This window comes from Schistocerca piceifrons, chromosome 9 (assembly GCF_021461385.2).
Source record: "Schistocerca piceifrons isolate TAMUIC-IGC-003096 chromosome 9, iqSchPice1.1, whole genome shotgun sequence".
Taxonomy (NCBI): Eukaryota; Metazoa; Arthropoda; class Insecta; order Orthoptera; family Acrididae; genus Schistocerca; species Schistocerca piceifrons.
The window spans coordinates 86,282,893-86,310,026 of NC_060146.1; the positions used below are offsets into that span (position 1 = coordinate 86,282,893).

The 27,134-nt window shown below is 44.2% G+C and overlaps 1 protein-coding gene across 5 annotated transcripts in view; it reads right to left on the reverse strand.

The window, feature by feature from the left end:
- LOC124717382 (glycogen synthase kinase-3 beta) overlaps positions 1–27,134 on the reverse strand; it is a 326,873-nt gene that overhangs the window by 208,142 nt on the left and 91,597 nt on the right. The window contains exon 1 of one of the 5 annotated variants that reach the window (XM_047244228.1): positions 1,008–1,134. The exons of the other annotated variants lie outside the window; for them this stretch is intronic. The gene's annotated coding sequence lies outside the window, so the exon portion shown is untranslated. Of the gene's footprint in view, positions 1–1,007; positions 1,135–27,134 lie in introns of those variants that run through there. 5 annotated transcript variants of the gene reach the window in all.

Consider the following 27,134-nt stretch of genomic DNA (forward strand, 5'->3'; position numbering starts at 1 on the left):
AGTAATACGACCGTGCCAAGTAAAGTACCACTGTGTTCAAACCAAACCTTGGGTTTGAAAACGCAATTTTTTGCGGCGACATTCTTTGATAATCGCTTCGCCGATTTCTTGTCGCGTTAGATTTGTAGTCAGTCCCAAGCTTTCGACATCATCAGTAGTTACTGTAAGCCGTGCGATACTTAATGTAGTTCACCAACTTATCATGGACACACAACACCAAGTCACAGAACTTCCATACGCTACTAGTGATTGGTTCAAATGGCTCTGAGCACTATGGGACTTGACTTCTAAGGTCAGCAGTCCCCTAGAACTTAGACCTACTTAAACCTGAATAACCTAAGGAGATCACACACATCCATGCCCGAGGCAGCATTTGAACCTACGACCGTAGCGGTCGCGCGATTCCAGACTGTAGCGCCTAGAACCGCTCGGCCACCCCGGCCGGCTACTAGAGATTATTTCGGTGTCTGATGGGCGCTTGAAGCTAAGAAGCAACAGAAGTTGTCGGCCACCATCTAACGAAATTAATATCGCTACCAATTTTCATCCGTCATGGACGCCATGACGTCTCGAAGTATTTCGGCCAACTAAATGATGTACCACACGACTGAAGATGACAGTGGAGGAAGTCGTCGAAACCTTGAGACTGCATACAAAACTGACGCGCTAAGAAATCTGTGAGGCATTTATCCGAACCTTAGGTTGAGAGTGTACTGCTCAGTATTGAAGTACTGTCTCATATTTTTCGATATACTCTACCTTGTGGTACGTATGCAGTGATGTAGGCAGCTCTTTTTACTGGTACTGCCCATGTATATCGTGCAGCTACATTATCAACTGCGAAATATGGATGATAAATATGAAGACACACGGGACTGGAGGATGTCACTTATATTTTCAGTGACCCCATAATCTCGACGACAAATCTCTAATGACCACGCCTGAACCATAACCGCTACCAACGGGAGCACTCCAGCACGGACCGGCGCTTGTAGTTTTCCAATTACCTCTAGTGTTGAAGGTGTCGCTCTCACCACCACAGAATAAACATTCACTTTCACAGTCGCACACGAGAAAGATCCAGAGGAGCAGTCACGATGACGGGTGCACACGATCGCGAGCCACGGGCAGGTGGTCGTACCTGCTGGACGCAACACGCGAGCAGCGCTAGCAGCCGGCCGTCCGCCTTCCCGGATACAGCAGGCGGTGGTGCGCGGCGGACGACTCGAGTCGCAGCGAGGAACGAGTGCGTGGGCCCAGCCGGCTCTCCCCTCCACCACGACTGGAGGTCTCAAGCCCCAGCTGGCGCCCAGAAGAACGCCAGACCCGCGCCGCCTTCCTGCACCACGGCCACCCGACAAGACGCGGCTAGTGCGCATGCGCGACCCGCCAATTCCGACCAGCGTCACGCTTCCACTGTGCGGTTCGTGTCGTGTCACGCCGGCCTCGACACGCTCCACCGTGCGTGTTTCTGCGACTGCCGCGCACCCCTACTGCACGCTGGCAGCGCCGTAACCGTAAACTCAAGTTAGCCTTCAAATATCATCATCCTAGTGTTGAACAGAATCGAGAGGCCTGTTCTTGAGAATCAAAAAGGGATCGAATACACACTCGAGAATCACGCTTTGAGATCGCTGATGGGTGGGACGAGGGTGGTAACGGCCGCCAGGGAGGGAGGGAGGGAGGGAGGGAGAGAGAACCTACAGACATCGCAATTGAGAGAGACAGACAGACATAGCAACAGAGGCACAGAAACGGGAAGACAGGCAGGAAAAAAAAAAATAAACATAGAAATTGAGGGATAGAAATAGAAAGCAAGTAATACAAGAAACTTGGCAAACTTTCGGAAAAAGAATTGGACATGAAGCAAACAGTGAAGGAAACAGTGGAAAAATTTAGAAAAGGAAAAGTTTAAGCAGAAGAAACGAAAACTGTACGACTGACTTAGTTGACATAGTAATTCTGTCAGAGATGGCAAAAGGCTTGGAAGATCTGTTTGTGAAGAAGAGAGATTACGAGATGAGTAACAAAAACAAAAGAAGGTTAATGGCATATCGTCGAATTGCATCACATGATTGAGGGAATTAGATAAGGAAATGAAACACTGAAAGTAATGGACCAGCCTTGCTATTTATTTGTCCAACCAAATTACAGACGACATAAAATGCTGACCGGCAATAGCAAAAATGATTTTCTGAAAAAGAGAAGCGTGTTAACATCGAGTAGAAATGGATGTATTAGAAATTGTTTATAGTGTGTCCTGATGAAAGTGAAACGGAATGTAAGCAGTCGAGACGAGAATAGTAAATTCTGAAATGTTGTGCTACAGAAGAATGCAGAAGATCAAAAGAGTAGATCGAGTAACTAATAAAGAGGTACCGAATGGGGCAATAGAGGAAAATACACTCATCGTCATAAATTAAGGATAATGCTGATACAGTGTGCGATGTGCAGGAGGGGATGGGGGGGGATTTCCCCCCCTCTGCATCAGACCATCCCTTCCTCTGGTTTTAATTTATGCATCCTTAATACTACTAATATGTTTCAGTTTTCTATCATCAGAATAAGTACAACTTTTCGCAAATGTGCCTCCACTTTTTGAATTCTCCTCGTATATCTGTACCCGTATGTAGATGATTTTGTAAATAAGCTTTACCTATAATGTACTTTTAAAGATATAACAAGGGATGCCTTTTCTGATAGTGCATACGCGTCAATAGTGAGTTTCGGCATTAACATCTATTTATAAACAGCTGTTTAGCCATGCGTAACGCCACGGCCCAAGCTAGTAATATATATAATTCTGCTAACCCCCTAAGACATCCCCCCCACTGGTAAAAGCGCTAATCTCACCCTGTGCTGATACATGGTGAAACAACCCTCTGGTGGGCCGTTTGCGGGTTTAAATCACCTCGGGGTATAAGCATTCGGTGCATTTAACCTGCGCTCGTCGCCGGTGGCGCTGGCAGCAGTCCACATACGCAGAGGTGTGTTGGTGCATGTCAGAGTACGGTGCAGACGTTTTCAGACGTGCCAATGGTGACTCGAAAATGGCTCAGAGAACACATACTGATGAGGTTATGAGAGGTAAAATACTGGAGGCTGGTCAAACACAACAGGTCGTAGCACGGCCCTCCGTGTGCCACAAAGTGTGATCTCAAGATTATCGCAACGATTCCAGCAGACAGGAAACGTGTCCAGGCGTTACAGTACGGGACGTCCGCAGTGTACAACACCACAAGAAGACCGATATCTCGCCATCAGTGCCCGCAGACAGCCACGGAGTACTGCAGGTAGCCTTGCTCGGGACCTTACTGCACCCACTGGAACAGTTGTCTCCAGACACACAGTCTCCAGACACACAGTCTCCAGACACACAGTCTCCAGACACACAGTCTCCAGACGACTGAACAGACGTGGTTTATTCGGCTGGAGACCTGCAAGGTGCATTCCACTGACCCCTGGTCACAGGGGTGCCCGTAAAGCCTGGTGTCAAGAACACAGTACATGGTCATTGGAACAGTGGTCCCTGGTTATGTTCACGAACGAGTCCAGGTATAGTCTGAACAGTGATTCTCGCCGGGTTTTCATCTGGCGTGAACCAGGAACCAGATACCAGCCCCTTAATGTCCTTGAAAGGAACCTGCATGAAGGTCGTTGTTTGATGGTGTGGGGTGGAATTATGATTGGTACACGTACATCCCTGCATGTCTTTGATAGAGGAACTGTAACAGGTCAGGTGCATCGGGACGTCATTCTGCACCAGTATGTCCGCCTTTTCAGGGGTGCAGTGTGTCCCACCTTCCTCCTGATTGATGATAACGCACGGTCCCACCGAGCTGCCATCGTGTAGGAGTACCTTGAAACAGAAGATATCAGGCGAATGGAGTGGCCTGCCTGTTCTCCAGACCTAAACCTCATCCAGCACGTCTGGCATGCTCTCGGTCGACGTATCGCTGCACGTCTTCAAACCCCAAAGACGCTTCAGGAGCTCCGACAGGCACTGGTGCAAGAATGGGAGGCTATACTCCAACAGCTGCTCGACCACCTGATCCAGATTATGCCAACCCGTCGTGCGGCCTGTGCACGCGTGCATGGTGATCAAATCGCATAATGATGTCGGGGTACATGCGCACGAAACAGTGGCATTTTGTAGAACATGTGTTTCGGAACGGTTTTCTCAATTTATCGCCAATACCGTGGACTTACAGATCTGTATCGTGTGTGTTCCGTATGTGCCTATGCTATTAGCGCCATGGCACCACACTCTGCAATTATCCTTAATTTATGAGCATGAGTGTAGTTACATGGGACACCTTAACTAAACTAAGGGATAGTTTGGTACAGCACTCCGGGGCATCAAGTAATAGTTTATTTGGTAATGAAAAAGCGTATTGCGTAAAAATTGTACGGGGAAAGAAGGCTCAATTACAGCGAGCAAATTTTGGCGTATGCAGGTTGCCGTAATTACGCCGACACGAAGAAAGCATGGTAGACTACCGTGGAGAGCTGCACAAACTGTGTGTGTGTGTGTGTGTGTGTGTGTGTGTGTGTGTGTGTGTGTGTGTGTGTGTGTGTGCGCGCGCGCGCGCGCGCGCTCATCTGATATGTTCCTTGACGTTATTCATCAGAGTCCTTGGAGCTCGGTTTGGACTGAGGTCGCTGGAAGGGTACTAGCGCGAGATCTGGCGGCCTCTGATAAGCTTGCTTTCTGTTTTCACACGGCCATGGCGTGCAGCTCTTTGGACGGGCGGTGGGAAAGACGGATATAAGTCGCCAAGGCCGGCACGCCAGATCTTCGCCCGAGATGCCCCGGATTTCTGTGGCGCTCTGGGACCTGTCATGCGACACAGTCACGCCTGACGACAGTCTCTGGTAGCGTACGCCATCACAACGTTCCGTCAGACAAGCTGAGAAAGGTTCCGCGGCAAGCGACACAATAAGAAATCTCCAGACGAAGTTGTTCCAAAAATCGGGAATGTGGAACCTTACGGAAGTCCAATAAATCACTTCTAGTCACCGACGTTTTTCCCTAATCCCGCAACAGACCAAGCGGGAAACAGGAGAGGGATTTTTGGTGATACTGCGGCAACTGCAAGAACCAATTAATTCTCGAGTTGTGTGTCTCCTGCAGTGGTTTTGTATATTTATTGCGCGGTCGTTAAAGAAATATTAAAAAAACAAGAGCCCAATTGAGGTCCTGGCAATACGCCGCCTGGTATACTACGTCATATATTTTGATGGATTTATTTCTTGTTGCGTTTCATAAAGTGAACTCCATAAATTCTCAAAAATGTACCCTTAGCAAATCTCTCATAATCACATTCTTCGGATGCCGGAAGACGTCTTGAGTTAACCTGATGAAGACTTTATTCCAGAACGAGCCCATTCAAAATCGGAAGATGGTCTTTTGGTTTGGTTTGATTTGTGGGGCGCTCAGCTGCGCGGTCATCAGAGCCCGTACAAAGTCCATTTTTTTCACAGTCCAATCTAGCTACTGTCACGAATGATGATGAAATGACGAGGACAACACAAACACCCAGTCCTCGGACAGAGAAAATCCCCAACCGGGCCGGGAATCGCACACGGGACCCCGTGATCCATAGGTAGCAACGCTAGCCACTTAGACCACGAGCTCTGGACGGAAGATAATCTTGAAGAGAATACAGAAGAAAGTAACACTGCCAGTGAAAATTCCGATGGAGATTACCATAAGGATTACGAGTTTACTGCAAAGTCAGAACGAAAAAGAAAAAAGTTCAGTCTCACCAGTGACTTGCTGTCCTCGATATAATTTTGTCAGAGGGCTCTCGGGCCGATGCTCGCAAGTGATCTAGCATCCACAATGGATACTACATGCACCATCACCATTGGTCAAGTGTCACGTGTTGTTCAGCATTACAATACAAATACTGCTCTGAAATGAATAAGAATTTGAACAGAAGCAGATTCCGTCAGTATGAGAGCGTTTTTTAGTGTGCCACTGATTCCCGGAGCTCTTCGCTGATGCAGAACGTCAACACCTCTTATTTAATATAAATACACTTTAAACCCTGGCGTGGTCGCGCGGGGTCTGACAGACGCCAGCTGCACTTCATTCACTCAACCGATACACTGGCGGACGTGTGGTGCCATCTACCTTTCAGTTAACTAAATACAGACGTATTCAGCTCATCAATATCCCATTGGTCGCCGAACGGTGTTGAGGGAAGAGAGTTTCCTGGGCTGCATCGCTGGAGTCTACCAGACGCCACGTGACCTTTGCTGTTACTGAAGGTATATACCGAATTTTTTATTTAATGTAGTAGTTTTTAATACTTTTCGTAACATCTGTTGCTAACAGGTATCTTTTTTTTACTTTCAGATCCAACATGAGTTCGCAGAAGACCTACAATTTGGAAAATGAACGTGAGAGGGAAATTGTACTCCGACTGTTGTTCGGGGAAAATGATTAATCGGATGATGAGTTTGATATTTACAGTGATGTGGAAGAAGACAGTGTGGAAACAAGAAAAGGAGATTCGAACAATGAGCAAGATGCGGACTCCAGTGAGTGTGACAGTGACGATCATGTTGACGAATGTTTTCTAGGAAGAAATAAATCCACAAAACGGTCAAAAGTGTCACCCCCAAAAATGTTCGTACTCGACGACAAAACATTGTTACTCATTTACCAAAGCCAAAGGAGCCGCTAAGAATGCCAGAACACCGATGGAATGTTGGGAATTATTTTTCGATGGCGAATTACTTTGTAGTATTGTTGCTCACACAAATACAAACATTTCTTATGTGCAAAAAAATTATCCCAGATATAGGGATGCTCAACTGACAGACGCATCCGAAGTAAAAGCTCAGTTAGGAATACTGTATTTATGTGCTGCAAGAAAAGATAACCATACTAACACCCCAGATACATGGACAGCCAATGAAATGGGAACTGAGTTATGTCGTCTGATAATGACTGAAAAACGATTTAGGTTCCTGTTGTACTGCTTGAGATTCGACAACAAGGATACGAGAGGGGAAAGGAAGAAGGGGATAATTTGCCCCCATACGTGAGGTGTTTCCTTCCTTTGTGGAAAATTGTAAAAATGCTTATTCTGTTGTGGAGTACTCTACTATTGATGAAAATCTGGAAGCAAGTGTTTCTTCAGACACTACATCCCTAGCAAACCAAAGTAGTATGGGCTGAAAATATTTGCTTTGGTGGGTGCTAGGGGCCATTTGCAGTTAGCAACAAACCAACATATGTCGTGAAATGTCTCAGTAATGAGATTTCAGAAACTGTAGACAATTGGTTCATATCAGAATTAGCTGATTACTTGCTTCTCAAGAATCTTACTCTGGTTGGAACTATGAGGAAGAATAAACCTGAGATTCCGCCAGAGTTTATGCAAACAAGAAACAGGGAACCAAGAACAACACTGGGTTTCAGAAAACTCTGTCATATGTCGCCAAGAAAAACAAGACGGTTCTGATACTATCCACAATGCATCACGATAACGCAATTTATGCCACTTCTGGCTATAAGAAGCAGCCAGAAATGGCAATATTTTATAATGCAACCAAATAAGGAGTTGATACTGTCTATCAGCTATGCAGCACCAACAATGTATCAAGAAAAACCAACAGATGGCCGTGATGAACACTGCAGGTATAAATGCGCAAGTAATATACCATGCAAATAACAGCACTGCTCGCACCAGGCGCAATGAGTTTCTGAAACGTCTGGCACGTAATCTAGCTGAAGATTACTTGCGTCACGTTCCCAGTGCTTATAGTTGCCAAGAAATCTCAGACAAGATATTCAGCATCTTTCTTCAGATGCAGCCGCTGTCCAACCTACAGAGAGGACCAAAGCTCGAAAAGACAGGTTCTGTGAATGTGGTTGTTCAAAAAACCTGTACACGCAGTATAGATGCCGCAGCTGTAAGAAATTTTCGTGTTTACAACATGCGCAGCAAGTATGCGCTGACTGCTGAGAGTAATGCTCAATGAATGTGATATTTCTGCTATAATTTGTACAACGCAATTAACTAGCAAAGTTTCCATACAAGGACTGTAATGCAATTTTACTGTATGATAGTTTTTACCTTCGTGATGAAAGGCATGAAAAATTACGTAATGTGACGGTCAACAGTTTTGTGAAGCACATTTATACTTAAAAATAACAAAAATAAATTATTTTCCATTGGTCATAATGTACTCATGTCTTTTATAGTACTTGATTAGTGTTTTTACAAATATAAACTTGAACAGATTGAACTAACTGTACATTGTTGGCGCAATATGCTTATGGCGTCTGTGAGACGCCAGGCGACCTACAATGAAACAATATCCCACGCGACCACTGCAGGATTAAACACCCAACGAAACTGACCTGAATAAACTTCTACACTACAAAAACATGGGGTCCCCAGAACACCCCAGCTTTGTGCAGAATGTTGATGACTTAGGCTGTGTGTGTTAAGGGTTAAAGTAGTTGTTTCGGTCATCATCCGAAAGCTTCGTTTGATGCCGTTCTTTTCTACAGCTGCCAGCTATTCTCTTCATTTCATTATAGCTTGTGTATAACAGATAACCAATCATCTATCTTGTACACTCGTATTTATCTAACCAATTGTGAGCTACTCCCCATATTCCGTAATGGTCCAACTTCTGGAGCAATATTTTGTGATCAACACAATCAAATGCCTTAGTTGAATCAAAAAATATGCCTAGCGTTCGAAACCTTTTGTTTAACTCATCCAGTACCGCACAGATAAAAGAGAATATAGCATTTTCAGTTGTTAAACGACTTCTAAAGTCGAACTGTACATTTGATAGCAAATAGCCGACCTGTACATTTGATAGCAGATCGTATTATATAAAATGATCAATTATCCTTACATACACAACCTTTTCAATAACTTTAGCAGACAATGATGACATAGAAATAGGTCTAAAATTATCTACATTATCCCTTTCTTCGTTTTTATAAAGCGGCTTTACGACTGAGTACTTTAATCGCTCAGGAAACTGACCATTCCTGAAGGAAAAATTACAAATATGGCTAAATACAGGGCTAACATGTGCAGCACAGTACTTTAATGTTCTGCTAGGCACTCCATCATATCCATGAGAGTCCTTAGTTTTCAGTGATAATTACTGACTCAATCTCCCCCTTGTCTGTATCACAAGAGGAATTTTTATTTAATTCACCAGCAATGCTCAGAAAATGACTGTTAAATACTGTATATATATATTTGATTTATCAGTAACAGAAATATTTTTACTACGAACTGACTTTATATCGTCGACCTTGTGCTGCTGACCAGACACTTCCTTCACAACTGACCATATGGTTTTAATTTTATCCTGTGAATCAGCTATTCTATTTGCATACCACATACTCTTTGCCTTCCTAATAGCAATTTTAAGCACCTTACAATGCCGTTTTTAATGGGCTACTGTAGCTTCATTGTGACTACCTCTAACATTTTGATATAATTCGCGCCTTGTTCTACAAGATATCCTTATCCCACTAGTCAGCCACCAAGGCTGCCTATTACTGTTAGTACCCCGTTTAGAACGTTCCAATAGAAAGCAACTCTCAAAGAGCATGAGAAATGTGTTAGGGAAAGCATTATGTTTATCATCTATGTTATCGGCACTATAAACATCCTGCCACTCTTGTTTCCTGACAATGTTTAAAAAACACTCTATTCGTAATGGATTAATTTTCCTACATAGTTTGAAATTACATGTGACATTTGCTATTATTGGCAATGTGATATACTGAGTGCCTAGTGGTCTAATAAAATCTGCATCAAATGTCTGTCCTGCTGGCCCGTGTATTCCAAAATAATCCAGTTTAATCTGAGTTGTACGCGTGAGCCAATCACGGATTTCCGTTTTTAAGAGACTTACTTTATTTACTAAATGTCCGACACTAGTTATGTCTGCACGTAAGCTTTGCCCAAATGCCTTTCTTTTAGAGAGACTGTACCGATTATGCATAGACATTCTCAGAGATCCCGCGACCTTACTGGCCAAGGTAGGGTTTGCCGCGCCTAGACAAGCAGTAGACATTCCGAATTAGGTTGCCCCGCACAGTCTGCATTGATATATTTAACAGCTATTATGTCTTCCAGTAACTGATCACCAATAGCGTGATCTAACTGGCGCCTGATATGTTCCAATGGGTACAGATCAGGCACAGTTGCTGGTCAAGACATCTATTCAAGTTCCCTGTAATGCCCCTCAAACCACTGTACCACGATTCTAACCTTGCAACATGGACAGTTATCCTACTGGACGATGTCATTGTCGCAGGGAGAGGCTTCAAGCATGAAACGATGCAAGTGGTCCGTAATGATGTTCACGTAGTTCACTGGTGTTATGATGCCTTCGATTACCACCACAGGTCCCATGGAAGCCCAACTCAGTGAACCGCATAGCATAGTTCTGCTCTGAACTGCACGCATCTGTGGGGCGGTGCATGTTGTGTGTAGCCATTCGCTTGGATAACGGTGTGTAAGGACCCAACCATCGATCTGGTGTAACAAGAAATGCGATTCATTCGACAGGCTTCACGTGTATCTCCATGGATGGACTGAATTTTCTGAGGGCCGTTCCAGTGAATCTCAGTCTGTTGCTACCGTTCCACTGTACGTCACTCTGTAAGTGTACTCACAGATGTGGCTGATTGTAGTGATTATTCCGCGATCCTGTGATCACATAATAATGTGTCTTTGTGCTTCTTTGCCCGCAAGACGTTACATTTGTCTATGTTTCAGGTCAACTGCCAATCCGAGCACCGTATGTCGAATCCCTGCACGTCTCCTGCATTTAGCCATGACACAGAAGTCCATCCATTACACCAGCAGAAAAAAACTAAGAACTATGAAAGGGAGATGGCCACTCGAGTCTGATACTCGAAACTATGGCTTACGTTGAATTCTCGGCATCTTTTAAGGGCGTCTCCCTTTCCACAAATTTTTCGCGTCTCTACTGCGACGGAGCTTTAGATTAATAGCGCGTGTGCAGGGACACTTCGAAAGAGCGGTCTGTTTGGCAGATGTGCACGAGGGAGAGCAGAAATAAAAGCGTGGGTCCTACGGATGGAGCGAGAGCTGCACCGGATGGAAACAAAAGAGAGGGCGTGGGAGGGGGACGGTAAGCTATGTCTCGATGGCGGTGATCAGGGCGTGTCCCTGGTGGGGGCGTTCCAATTACTGTAAAAGGCAAGCTGCCCTCCCTAACCTGTCAGTTGGACGAGGAGTACACTCTACACAGCAGCTGCGCGCTGCTGCTGCTCTGATACAGGTATCGAAGTGACGGGTTTTGTTAGCTTAACATCATCGACTACGCTGACTAGAGAAGGCACACGCAAATACGTTTCAAAACTATCGAACGCCGAGTCACGCTCGTAAACAGCTGATTAGAATAGTACAAAGAAGATACAACAAAAAAATTATGACGAAGATAAGTTTTTATTTAGCTGGGAAAAAGGTACGAGAGAATCAATTCTCACTTGAAGCTTACCATGAGATATTTCGGATTACTCACCTCTGCACCCTTAAAAAAAAACTTAAGATTTACGAAACAGAGATTTTTTTAACACAGCAGTGCCCGAGTACATGGCATTTAAGTCTTGAGATTGTGATGTTCCTGGTTCGAATTTCGCTTCAAGCAATTATTTTTTTCTTCTGTATTTTGCTGACAAATGGAACGCTAATAAACAAATATTGACAATTTTTAGTATAGTAACCTTTTTTTATCTCTAATGACTAATCGTATGAAGATGCAAGTATTCACAACAAATTAAAACGTGGTGCAAAAACTTAATATATCAAAAAGACATTAAAATATTTTGTTTCTAGAGAGAAAACTTTTTCCCAATTTGACAGTAAGACGTTTCGAATATCTGTATGAAATTTTAATTCGTATTCTTAATAGCAGTAATTGAAAGTAAAAAAGGTGCTATTTTTAATAAGATTATACTATTCAATAGTGCAATATTTGTTAATCATCACTTTCATTGTGTAATAAATACAGAATTTAAACAGCAGTAAAGAAGTGCTACTATTGAGATTCAAACTAACTACTTGAGAATTACAATTCAGCTACCGGCGGTTATGTTGACCAGCTAGAAATCTGTGAATTTTTTTTTTTTTAAGATTATATTGTATCGCATTAGGAACCTGATGTGCGACTACCGAAATATTGTTGGTTAGGGCGCTCGACATTATGATTATCAGGCCCTTACAACTGCTGTATGAGACGAATCAGGTTACAATACAGGGCTATTACAAATGATTGAAGCGATTTCATGAATTCACTGTAGCTCAATTCATTGACATATGTTCACGACACGCTACAGATACGTAGAAAAACTCAAAAGTTTTGTTCGGCTGAAGCCGCACTTCAGGTTTCTGCCGCCAGAGCGCTCGAGAGCGCAGTGAGACAAAATGGCGACAGGAGCCGAAAAAGCGTATGTCGTGCTTGAAATGCACTCACATCAGTCAGTCATAACAGTACAACGACACTTCAGGACGAAGTTCAACAAAGCTCAACCAACTGCTAACTCCATTCGGCGATGGTATGCGCAGTTTAAAGCTTCTGGATGCCTCTGTAAGGGGAAATCAATGGGTCGGCCTGCAGTGAGCGAAGAAACGGTTGAACGCGTGCGGGCAAGTTTCACGCGTAGCCCGCGGAAAATTGTCTCATGTCACAACTGGAGACCGACAGCGCCGACTTCGTCTTTCAACAGGATGGTGCTCCACCGCACTTCCATCATGATGTTCGGCATTTCTTAAACAGGAGATTGGAAAACCGATGGATCGGTCGTGGTGGAGCTCACGATCAGTAATTCATGTCATGGCCTCCACGCTCTCCCGACTTAACCCCATGCGATTTCTTTCTGTGGGGTTATGTGAAAGATTCAGTGTTTAAACCTCCTTTACCAAGAAACGTGCCAGAACTGCGAGCTCGCATCAACGATGCTTTCGACTCATTGATGGGGACATGCTGCGCCGAGTGTGGGAGGAACTTGATTATCGGCTTGATGTCTGCCGAATCACTAAAGGGGCACATATCGAACATTTGTGAATGCCTAATAAAACTTTGAGTTTTTGTATGTGTGTGTGCAAAGTATTGTGAAAATATCTCAAATAATAAAGTTATTGTAGAGCTGTGAAATCGCTTCAATCATTTGTAATAACCCTGTATATAGACCAGAAAAGCCACGGAATAGCAAGTCCAGAAAAGTTATTAGCCTATCACTAACATAATAACTGGATGCGCGAATCATCCTCTGCAGCACGCGTGGATAACCGTGCTTTGAATCCGGCCTGCAAAAGAAATTTTGGTGGGGGACAGGAGAGGGGAGCATTTTTGCAATTTGACTTCTGTATAATACATGCGATATGTGATACATTCAAGCGATTTAGACTTCAACTTTTTAGAATGAACAAAGATATTACAATTTATTTAGTGTTTCAGAAACAAACAATGCCTCTGCAGTCATTAGAAGAACTTGTCCAAAACTATTTAAAAAATGCTTGCCAATAGTATTCTTGGATATTAATACAGTAAATTTCAAACACTCTCGTGACCTGCCCGTGGGCAAAAATGTTTCTCCTAATTCGTTGTTCACTGCTATTGCCTGTCTCAATGCCGTATTTTTTTGTGGTCTTTCGTTACTAACATTGTCCGTTTTGGACGTATTACAATACTGCAACTATTAAAATTTATAATGAATTAGTTGCTTTTATATGCGTTTATTTTTCCACGGTGACATTTCAAGATGCTTGGCGCCCCATCGCCAGATTTACGTGACGTTAACATATCTTTGCTAACGGCTTAGCAGAATTTTGCAATTGAATTTTTTGAGACAGCTATTGTAAAATGTCGTAAGTAAAGAAACAATGTTCACGAGATTGTAAATAAATGTAAACATCTGAAGATGGGGTGAACGTAAAATGAATGTACTCTCAAAAACCTGTGTTTTGCGGATTTATTGACGTAGCATGTCGAGAAAGGAATGCTATTAATATAGGTTCGCTACCCAATAAACGTTAACGCCGGGAACACTAGAGTTTTGACAAGAGCTAGGAGCGGTGCTGTCGCGATCCGACACGAGCTTACGTATGTGAATGTGGCCCGAGGTCATCACAGGTTGCCCGCAACTGCTCTACACACACAATCTTCTGCCGATCAGCTTAGGCAGGTCAGACTAAACAACTGTTTTGCGCCCAGTTTTTGTTAGGTGACCTGCTCTGAAAATGGCCTATAACGGCTGAAATCGTTTCTCGAAAAATAAATACTATTTTGGCGTGGACTGTGTTAATTACGGCTCTTGGATAAATCTGTGCGACCGTAAAGAGCCTGAGCGCCACGACAGTTGCGGGATAATTACGCGAGTGGCGCGCAGCTTACGTGCTGGCTCGCACGTCCCGTGGCTGGGTCGAGCCGCACGCCGGGACTGCAGTGCATTGGCGCCTGCCTGCCTTTACGGGAGTGTGGGCGCGGTTCAGCGACTGGCGGAGAGTGGCGCCAGCACACCATTACCTGCCACAATCACACGCTGCCGACTCCGTGTAGACAGGGCGCTTGGCGAAAGGTACCTCTGCAAGCCGTCTTCTCTCTCTGTGGGCTCTATTTGTTCACTAGCTCTGTACGCGGACCATTGGTGTACATTGTTCATGAAAAGCTAACTCATTATCTTAAACCTACGATAACTATCAATCAGGCTTCGCAAGACACCGTAGAGTTGTTACTGACGAGGTCAAACATGCAATGGATAGACGTGGTGCCATCACTTTTAACACATTTTGATTTCAGCAAAGCTTTCGATACGTTTGATTTCTATATTAACATGTACAACATTCTCCAAATCACAGCTACGTGTCTTCTGGCGAAGGGTTCATCGAACCACCGTTCCAGTTCAAACAGTGCGGGAACGGGAGGGGGGGAGGGGGACAGACAAATCTTCCCGTGAGATCAGATTTATTGTATAATTACCATCTCTCCCTATGTAGATGGGCGCCAACAAAATATTTTCACACTTCGAGGAGAAAGTCTGGGATTGAAATTTCATGAGAAGATCCTGCACAGCAAAGAAAAACGCCTTTGTTTCAATGATTGCGCCCCCCCCCCCCATAATACAAAAGGAGCCGCCTCCTTTGAACTTTTCCGATGTCTTCCATCAACATTATCAAATGCAGCAGCACTCCAAAAGAGAACAGGTAAGTGTAGTCTAACCGTAGTTAGTAGCCCGTTACATTATCTATGTGTTCTGCCAATGAAGCGCAGTGTTTGGTTTGCTTTCCCCACAACATTAGCTATGTGATCGTTCTAATTGAAGTTATGACTAACTTATCTCTAGTTACTTACTTGAACTAACAGCCTTTCGATTTGTGTGATTTATCACGTAACCAAAATTTAGCGGATTCCTTTTAGTACTCTTATGCATGACTTCGCACTTTCCATTATTTAGAGTCAATGGCCACTTTTCGCACCATAGACATATCTTGTCTACATCATACTGAAATTCGTTTTTACTACTTCATAAGATGGTAAATGGCATCACCATCTGCAGACAATCTACGCGTGCTGCTCAAATTGCCTCCTAAATCGTTTATGTACATCAGCTACAGCAGAGGGCCTATAACACGCCAGATATTACTTCTGTGTAGTCGCTGACTTTCCGTGAACTGCTACAATATGTGACCTTTCTGACTGGAAATCATGGATACAGGAGCACAAATGAGACGATACTCCGTAGGCTGGTGAGGAATGGTGTCAAAAGCATTCTGGAAATATAAAAATATGAAATCAATGAGACATTCCCCGTTAACAGCACTTATTACTTCGCGAGAACTTCTAAGTTACTCATGTTGGCAGTTGATTCGAATTCTGGAATATTTACTTCTCTTTTCTTTGGTGAAGGGATTTCGGAAAACCGCGTCGAATAACTCTGCTTTAGTGACACTGTGATCGTGACATCACCAGTGTTATCACTCGGGGAAGGTATTGATTGCAGCTTGCCACTGGCGTACTTTACATACGACCAGAATATCTTAGTTATCTGTCAGATTCCGAGACAGCGTTTTGTTGTAGAAACTACTAGAACCATCTTGACGTTCGTGCTACACTTCGAGCTTCTGTCAAACTTTGCCAAACCTGTAGGTTTTGTGTTCTTTTAAATTTGGCATTCTTTTTTTCGTTGCTTTTGAAACAGTGCTCCGACTTGTTCTGTGCAACACAGGGGATCATTGCCAGCTCTTATTTTTCATACAAATAAGAGAGCTGAATTTCTCAGACAGAGATACTGCAGTTCGGCAGCTACCTCAGAAATAGATGTTGGACAGATAAGTTATGAAAAAAGTATGTTGCGTGCTGTCTAAAATCCCTCCAGGTTCCGTCCTTGATCCACTGTTTCTCTCGTTGTCCATCAATGATAATTATCTGTGCGAAACAATTACCACTTACGTATAACCGGACATCGTCAGCATTTAAGTGCCAGCCTTATGAACATTGGTGCTGCCGTAACAGGTACGAATGACGATCTTTTTTGTCTACCACGATGGCAGAAATCCGCTGAAGTACAGAATCATATGACTGACGTCGATTTGCAGTAGAATTTTGGAATATATCATGCGTTGGAACACCGAATTACGGCAAAGAAAACGAATTATCGACGAATAGGCAACACGAATTCAGAAAATATTGATCTTGTGAAACACAATTAGCTATTTATTTACATGAAGTAATGAGTGCCAGGCAAGGGACCTCAGACTGATTACGTATTTCTATATTCCCTGAAGGTTTTTGACACCGTTCCTCACAAGCGACTTCTAACAAAACTGCACGCCTAGGAGGAATCTTGTCAGCTGCGCGACTGGATTCTTGATGTTCCGAGTTAAGAGGTCACAGTTCGTATGTAACCGACAGAAAGTCATCGAGTAAAACAGAAATGACATCTGGCTTCCCCCAAGGAAGTGTTATAGGCCGTCTCCTGTTCCTAATCTATACGATTTATTAATCAATCCGAGCATTCCTCCTGAACTGTTTACGGATGATGCTGCAATTTCCCGTCTCGTAATATCACAAGGTCAAAATCAACTGCAAAATGATTTAGCCAAGGTATGTTTATGAAACACGGCAACTGCCTATAAATAATGAAATGTGCGAGGTTCTTCACACGCGTGCTGAAAGAAATCCGCTAAAATTTCGGTAACACGTTAAATCTCACAAGCCTAAAGACTGTCGATTGAACTAAATACTAAGGGATTACAATTGCGAATAACATTAAATTGGAACGATCAAATGGATAACGTCGAGGGGAAAGCGAACTAAAGACTGCAATTTATCTACAGAACACTTAGAAAATGCAACACGCCGCACACTGAACTAATCATCCGAACTGAGACTGATCTAATCAGTTTATAACCATTCCGACTTCCGCCTCGATTCGGGACAAATGGCTCTGAGCACTATGCGACTTAACTTCTGAGGTCATCAGTCGCCTAGAACTTAGAACTACTTAAACCTAACTAACCTAAGGACATCACACACATCCATGCCCGAGGCAGGATTCGAACCTGCGATTCAGGACAAAGGAACAAGAAGAAATAGAAGAACAACCTGGACTTAGAGACATCAGCAAAAAATTTGATCGGATAACCATGCAGGAGTGGTAAAATCGAGGCTCTGAAAGCAATACTGGCGCCATAGATGAGAAATAATTCGAAGAGAAGTAAAAGTATATGGGTCGGGCCGATAACTAGGACAGAGGACAAGAGAATTTTCCCAAGACTCGTCTGTGGCAAGAGAAAGTCCGCCCGCATCTGACTGCCGCCGTACCGACCACTGGCGAAGACAGTTACGAAGTAAAGAACGCTTTCTATCAGGGAGATTCGTAACGGCAGAAACGAGAAGGCTAAATACTAATGATACGATATGTGCGGACACCAATAAAGCAAGGTGAGAGGAATAATCGGCCAAGCACCAGCAGACACTGGCGTCAAGCGAATGTCCCACGGGAGCCATCTCCTCCACAGCCGTCCGATCCCTGATCGTTGCAGTCAAAATATTAGAGGGGGGGACATGACCCACTGTTCATCGGAGTGCTACCCCTACAACGGAAAATATGGTGCGGCAGAAGAAAAGGCGCTAAGCGCATCTAATTGCAATTAAAACAGAGTTCATGTTGAATGACCAATGCATCTGGCAAATATGAGCCCTTAATTCTATGATTTTCTAGTCGTAGTCATTTCGAGAGATGTATGTGGGAGGGAGTAATATGTCGCCCGACTTGGCGCAGATTATCTACTCAAGGAATTTCATCCTTTCAGTGATGAACATCGCCTCTCTTGTAGTGTCTGCCAATGGACTTTGTTGAGCTTTCCCGTAACGTTCTCGCGCTTGCTTAACCAACCCCTATCGAAACGTGCCGCCACTCTTTGAATATTTTCGCCACAGACTTTCTTCTGTCTGCTCGTTTAAACCAGCCCGATAAAAATCCCAGACGGACGAGCAACACTAAAATCGGCCGCACGGCTGTCTTGAAAGTTATACACACTCTACGGAAAGAAGACGCGCCACGAAGGAACTATCCAAATGTAACGCAAATCAGAAAAAATGGAAGATTTATTCAAGAAAAAGAGCTTCATAAACTGATCGAGTCAATAATGCGTTGTTCCACTTCTGGCCATTATGAAAGCAGTTATTCGGCTTGACAGTTGCTGGTTGTGCTCCTGGGGGATATCGAGCCAGATTCCGTCCAACTGGCGCGTCAGATCGTCAAAATCCCGATATGGCTGGAGGCCTCTGCCCACAATGCTCCAAACTTTCTCAGAGATCCGGCGACCTTACTGGCCAAGGGTGGGTTTGGGAAGTGCCGATACAAGCAGAAGACATTCCGATTTAAGTTGCTCTGCACATTCTGGATAGACGTTTAACAGCCATTATGTCTTCCAGTAACTGATCACCAATAGCGTGATCTAACTGTAATGGCACTTTCACTTACTTATGCGGTATATATAACATTTACTTACGATAAGGGTTAACTGCCAGTACTTATTCGAAGCGTCTATCCCCTGCAGCTTTTCCTTCATTTCGCTGCAGTTTTCGGGCGTTGCAACTTTCCTTATAGGCAACAGCATCATGCGCGGTTAATTTCATGGAACTTACGATATTAAGCACCAAACCATTTACACAGGGTGTTTACAGACAAGAAGCAGCTGCAGTCAGAGCAGCTGTAGTCAGAGCTAGAAGAGAAGGTCGTATAATGGTATGTCCGGAAACCTATACCTGTTGAGATATGGGCCAATCTACTATCTCATTTCCCTCTATCACGTAAAAGCAGACAGTGGTACATTTGGTTTTCATGGATCCTGAAACAGCCTTAAGCCCTTCTGCGCAATGAGCCATGCGTACCTAGTTCGATTCATATCGCCTCACATGCACTGGTCACACTCCTGTAACGTCTGCACACTGTCGATGAGGTTTAAATGTCTCCAATCCCAGAAATCCAACTGATTCAGGTCCGTGAATCGGAAGGCTATGCTACCGGAGTTGCTCGGGAAATCCATCGCCATTGAAACGTTTTGTCGCAAGATCCATGGAAAATGGCGTGGTGCCCCGATGAGAAGAAGCTACAGTCGTCGTCTTTCTGCGAGAGTTATGTCCTCCAACAGCACTGGTAACGCATCGCGAAGGAATCTGTTTCGTATAGGATATGTCCTATGAGTCTGTCACTGGCAATTCCTGCCCATACACTCATACTGAAGCGATCCTGATGCCGCAACTCCATTACAGGTCGAGGATTTGAATCTGTTCACACGTGCTTGTTGTCGTAATTTACTACACCAATTCTTGAGAATCCTGCCTACACCACCGAATAGAACACATTAGTCAAAAGTACAACGGTCCATATCTCAACAGGTGTGGGTTTCCAGATACACAATTTTCGGGACTTATCTTCTAGTTTTTACTAATTCTACCTCCTTTACAAATACATCACTGTTTTTTATGAAAACTCTGTACACATTGCGCACTGTAAAGGACACACGCGAGTGAAGTTGCAGCCATTGCGTCTCAAAAACAGATGACCCAAGTCATCGAGATCTTAACACGCTTTCTCTATGAGTCTCACACGCGGTTACGCTCTGCATTCAGTTCCAGGCAACGTACAAAATTTATAATTCAATAGACTGTGATACAGCAATTTTTGTTTTCCAAATCTCTCGTGACGTAACATGTCAAACATGAGAAGCAAAGGCGAATGTGGAGTGTCCTAGGTGAGATACATGGTGTGTTTCAATTTTCTGCAACGATACCAAAAACTCCTTAATTCGCACAGATACTCCAGTGCATGAAACTCGTGTTTGTACTCCGCGGTTGTGGTCAGCAAAGCCGAGTGCAAACAGAACTCTCGAGCGACGAAGTACAGTAATCAGACAGATATCCGTCACATACCGACCAGAGCCGCTGTGGCGCCCTCCGGACGTTCCATGGACTGTCGCAACCCGTGTCACACACTGACACAGTCACTTGACTCATTTACCAACTTTTGCCAGCCCTCCGCACTTCTCTTCCATGTGAACCACTTTTGCCAAAGCGACACTTCTGTTTTCTTGGTGTCCGGATTGGAGCACACGACACCGTCGACATTAGCAGCTAAGCAGGAATGACAAAAATTCTTCGCAAATCTACTAAGACAAACAATAGAGTCTACGAAAAATAATTTAAAATTAAAATAATACTAAATGAAAGAACAAAGCACGATACGAAAACTTATAAAGGTCTCTCTACAGGAACACTATTTTGTGCAAGACTAATTGAAAAAAAAAATATAGGAGGGAATTTCCGCCTTATATAACACGCAGATTATTTTTATTTCACCCATACAGATTTTCAGCACCTTACGTGTTATCTTCACTAACAATAATAATTATTATAACAGTAATTATTATTATTATTTCGAGGCGTTCTTCCGACAATTTACTTCCTGTACTCTTCCCATGCGTTTTTGTTAGTGAGTGTTTTTTATGTTTCTGAACAGTTCTCGATAACAAATAAGTTACCGTGTATGATTTCCACTTCCGTACAATATTTTTCAGATTCAGTGGCCCATCTCGTCTCGTTTTTGCCACTTTTTGCTATCTCTAAGATTTGCCTTGTACACATTTTCCTGTTTGAAACACCTTTCCCCACAAGTCAATCCTGTGCAAGTCTCTATTGTGACCTACATTCACTGCACCTATTACGTTATGCGACAGTCTTCTTCTTCAATTTGAACCCCCACTCCCCAGTCCTAAACTGACTATTCCTTAATGATTCAATGGTACATATTACTTCCTTCAACTAAGTTGTGAATTTAAAAAAAAAAAATTAAATGAGAGTCAGTACCACCTCATTACTTACTCGATCTATACACATAATCTCGGTCTCCTCCTGTAGCGCCTCATTTCAAAATGTTTTCTGCTCTCTTCTCGTCTATACTGCCTATTGCCACCATTGCACTTCCGTACAAATCTGCACGACACACAAATGCCTTCAGAAAAAGACTTCCGAACTCTTGAATGAATATCAGATGCAAAATTTTTCATTTTCATAAATATTTTTCTTGCCGTTGCCAGTCCAGCGTTCTATATTTTCTATACTTCGGCCACTGTCAGTTATTTTGCTGCCCACTAAAATTCCCCCAGCGTCGCCTAATTTAAATAGCTACATTCCATTAGTTTACTTTTTCCCATCTACCATCAAGTAACACGTGTAACTGCAGGAGCAGTGTTTCTCCGTAGTACAGCAAAATAAAAGGCGTCTTAATAGTTTAAACATCAGCAGTGAGCGAGATGTCGGAACACGTCCAATAAAACTGTACACACAACGACAGCAACAAACCATTACAAGCTATTATGTACAGTGCAAATGTTGCACATGACGCTACCAGCACAAAATAACTGATAGTATTATTTCAGGCAGGACAGTAGTGATGAAAAGACAATGAAGATGAGACGAAGTGTTTAAACACGTATAGGCAATAGTAAAATAAATGAACTGCGTCTTGCGTAAGGACGAAATTCTCTCCAACTTTTCTTTGCGTAAGCAGTTATTTGCTTACTCCGTTCATTTTCTTTTTACATCTCATAGAAACGTCCCAACTTATAACGCTCCATAAAGTCATTAGTGGTATTCCTTTTACGATTTGTAGTGGTTGTAAATGAAAACACTATCTCAGAAAATGGTACGCAGTGACGTCTTGATCCTACATACCACTAAAATATCAATATACAATGGTCGCTTACTTCTACACAGGGTGTTGCACTATTCCTTCTACAGGCTTATAGGGTTGGCAGAGGCTATCCAGGAGAAAGTTTTGATAAGGACTCCATGCCTCGAAATGGAGTATTTGGACTTAAAAGTATGAAGATCGGATCACTTTCAAATTTCCCGCTTCACGGTACGCACACAACAGAGACAACGAGCTGAACTATGTGCTCTACAGGAACTAGGCAATTTCGAGTACGTGTCGTCGGGTTCTCTTCTAGGTCCTCTTCCAAGTCGGAGAGAGTAGCGAATCTGTGGAACGCCAGTCAGGCCTCATAGTTTCGAAAGCACAAGTTTCTTGCAGCCGCTGTTTTAATCAGACGAAAATGGAATGTGAAGTCATAATCACAACACGAACTGAGGGCTGCGCCCTCTTCTCGGTACGTGTGCGAACTGCGAAGCGGCAGATTTGAAAGCGATCCAAACTTCGTACACACTTTGTATCCAAGCGGTACATTCTTGACATGCATTCCTTATCAAAACTAAGTCCCCGCTACAACCTCCAGACGCCTATAATAGGAGTTCTAAAAGACCTAGTATGGGAAGTTTTTCGACACTACTAACGGCATTGCAAATTAGCACACCACAAACTGTGACAGAACTCGCTTTTCAGCTTCTCGTGCCCTGACGCGAAGATACAGGGCAAACTAAATACTTAGACGTAACTGCTGTGCAGGCGTGTTCATCAGTATAGGTAAACCTGACAGGTAAGCCGAAACGTGTGCGGAGCGCTTTAGAAAACAAACACACAGTTAGCAACACGCGGAATCCATCTGGGATGGGTGCGCGCGTTGCTGCAGCACGACGTCCGCAACAGGTACCGTGGTGGCCTCGGACCGGAAGAACCCACTCTGGCGAAACGTAATCTCAGAAGCATACAGGGCTGAGGGAGGCAACAGTACGCCAGCCCTAAGACGCAACAGGTACTCAGCCGCATGTGAAATGGATACGCGGAGGCTGGACCAGTTCCAACAGCCGAACACAACTCTGGGAACACGGGCGTATGGTGAATTTAACGCACGGCCAGCTCGCCTGTCAGGTTCCAGCAAATTATACATTTTACGCACAACGATGGCCCTATCAAGTTTTGCCAAAATTATCCTGTTAGATACATAATGAAAAATTTGCCTTGTAATCCTTGAATAATAAGTTTATTCTTATAGTTAAAGGATTCTGTAAGTCATTAACTTGTTGCATTTCCGACGCATATTATGTACAGAACATAAGGCAGCTTACTGTGTAGTCTATCCAATGAAGAAACACACACATTACACGTAAAGCGTATGATTGAAGATGTAGCTGTGGTGTAGGATATTGTGAAACGTCAGTGTGAAACAAGTTTACTGTGTAATACGTCCATGATGCTTGCATTTCAACACTTTTGTTTCCTCCTAAAAATGAGTTAAGGACCGAAACGACAGAAAATCTCGTTTACTAAAACAAATTTAAGTTCAGAAACCTGAACCACTTTGTTTTCAACTGCAAGAACTTCAGCATCGTTTACTAGTTGGATGGAAGTCATCGGCTTCTGCATCGACAGCATACAAAGTGGCGCCAACTACTCACACACTGTCTCACCAAAAGTATCCGTACGACTCTATGTAAAGCGGAATTGATCTCTAGATATCTTGAGATGTGGACCCGCCGGTATAAAAGGAGGCGAGGGGTATTGTCTTGTTGGTTGAGCACCAGAGACAGAAGAAAGGATCGGTCAGCAGAGCTCAGTGATTTCGAACGTGGACTACTCACTGGATATGATCTCGGCAACAGTTCATTTAGGGGCATTTCAAAACGTCTAAGGCTGCCCAGATGCATTATTCGATATGGAATTGTAAATTGAGAACGCGAAGGAAGAACCACAACTAAACTGACACCGGACAGATTTATATGTATTTACGGACATGGAAAGTCTAGTCCTGCGGCGGGTGGTTCTGAAAGATCGAATGAAATCAGCAGAAGGAATCAATCGGGAGTTCCAAACAACTACGAGCAGTCCTGTTAGCACAATGATTGTGCGTAAGGAGAAAAAAAAATGCGAAGCTACTGGACAATGGAAGACTGGAAACGAGTGGTTTGGATTCATCAGGAGAACATTACCTTCCACCATGTGTAGTGCAAACAGTAAAGCACGGGAGTTTGTGTTATGATATGGAGGTGTTTCTCGTGATTACGTACAGGTCCCCTTATTGCGATTAAGAAAACGTTTAATGCATAAGGATAGGAACACTTTTTCAGCCGTGTGTATTGCACACAGCAGGGGAACAGTTCGGAGACGATGGCTGTATCAGCGTTATAGGGCACGCCTTCTTAAAGCAGCCTCCCTGAGTTAATGGTTCGCGGACGGTAACATTCCTGGAATGTAACGGCCCGCTCACAGTCCCGTCCTGCACCTAATACAACACAAACTCCACAAACATCCGGGCACCTCACTGATAATTACCCAGAGTTCCAGTTGTCATGAAGACTACAGGTGTACGCATACCGATTAATGTCCACCAATCTTTGTCCAACTGCTTCTGATCAGATTGTACAGACAAAGCAGACATGAAACTGGACATATCTTCGTTGCTCGAGTGAAACTCTGCATACAGGGTGATACACCTAAAACTTTTACCCCTAAACACTTCTGAAATGGAAGGTACTGCTGCTGTGCCGAACGTATACAAGAAAGGGCGGCACGAATGGTTAAAGGTTTGTTCGAGTCACGGGAGAAAGTCACGAAAAAGTTGATAATTTGAATCGGCGTACTGTTGAAGAGAGAGAAAAAAATATCACGTGAAAGCCTACTTAGCAAATTTAAAGAAAGAGTGTTAAGTGAGGGACAGAGATTCTTCAGCCTCCTACGTATCGCTCCGGCATCGACCGCGAGGGCAGCGTTACACTAATTACAGGACACACAGAAGCATTTAAGTAGTAGTTTGTCCCGCGCTCCATACGCGATTGGGAAGGGAAGACACCGTTACGTACTCTATCACGATAAGTACCCTCTGTCGTGCACTTCGTTGAGGTACAGAACATATGTTTGGCATTGGGGTTACGCGTGATAGCGCCAGCCGGTTGGGCAGCGAGAGCCGACAGCGCTATTAGCAGACTGGTCCTTCCCCGAGTCGTCAACGGGGAAGAACCAACACTGACCGTGCCCACGGGCCCGGCCACGTCCTGCGCCGTTGTGTTAGGCCGGCTATTCTGGGTGTAGTCAGTCACTGGTGTGGGGGCGCGGCTGAGTGGTTGGGCCACTTGGCTGGTCTGCTGTCGGTTACGCCACGCGCTGGGTGGTGCCATCTGGTGTCTGGACCAAATTCGAGACTCTGGTTCAAAAAACACGCAAGGGGATCAGACGCAAATAACACGGACTACGTCGAGACTGACGGTATAAATCTGGCGAAATCAAATATCTTCAAGTACCTTACTTAGCTCAAAAATCACCGCCGACGGCTCACTCGCTTCCTAAGTCACAAACCGATTTAGCAATGCCTGGATCGAATGGCGGACAATGATTGGTGTGCTTTGTGATAAGATAGTGGACTGGTCCGAGCCGAAAACATATCGCTCTGCAATCTGCCCAGTTGCCTTGACCGCAACAAAATACGAACGACGTTTAATAAGTAACGCAACACACTTTTTTCTCGGCCAATACGTAGAATACTCCCGCTTCAGCGCCTTTCGTTCATGAACTTCCGAGAGATGGCGGCGGTATACGTAGCTTTCAAAATGGCGTCTTGAACGAAGAGGTATGGGGAGGGGGAGCTCCAAAGCAGAAGACGGCCAAGTTCGTTTCGGTGGAAAACCAGTTCATCGCAGATATTCACAGGCGCTTGCAGAATGTCCACGGAGACCCGGCGGAAAACAAAAGCACGATGAGCCGTTGGGCGAGGCGTCAGTCATCATCGCAACACGGTCGCGCAAACCTGTCCGATCCGCCGCGTGCCGGCCGGCCGCACACAGCGACTCCTACAATACTGGAAGTGTCTGCGCAGCCGAGAGCAGCTCACAAAACTGCACTTGACTGTTCTTCCTCAAACACTCAAACAGCCCGGATCTCTCATCTTCCGACTTTTGTCAGTTTGGCCCAATGAAGGATGCGCTCCGCGGAAAATAGCAAGACGTTGGCTCTGACGTCGACCAGTGGAGTGGTGACACGCGGACATTCAGGCTCTTCCAGTAAGGTAAAATGACTGACCCGTGGCGATAGCCGCGCGCGTTAGCACGCCGCTTCGGAGCGGCCCCGGATCGAATGAGCGGCGGATGAACGATGACAGACTGTGCGCCGGCCAGCATGGATGTGATTTTAGGCGGTTTGCCACATCCCACAAGACGAATACCCAAGCAGAGCTTCAGTTGCACGACTCTTAAACATTTCGAATACGTCTCACACTTTCACACGGGGTAACACTAGACGCAGACAGATGGGATATATATCTCCGTCCGAAGGGGAGGGGAGGGGAGAAAGGGCGGCGCTGGGAAGGGCATCCAGCTACCGTCTACTACTAACAGAGGCAACTCCAAGAAGAAGCATGGAAAACCTCTACAGTTGAAGACAATGTAATTTTCATAAGGATCGGCAAGTTTATGACGTATCTCCTGAACTGCGTATCGTACAACTATAATTTTGCACGTAGCTTCAGTGGCGCATGAGGGTACTGCCTGCAATGTGTGTTGCAAATAGCGTGAGTAGCAAAGAAGTAGCAAATTACAACGGTATGTTCCATTCTGAAGTTTTACTGCATGAACAGCATGAGTATAATATTGCGTTTTACTTTTTTCCTTTCATGTTGGCAGGTGTCAGCGAGAAAGTTCCCAGAAGGTTTAGAAAT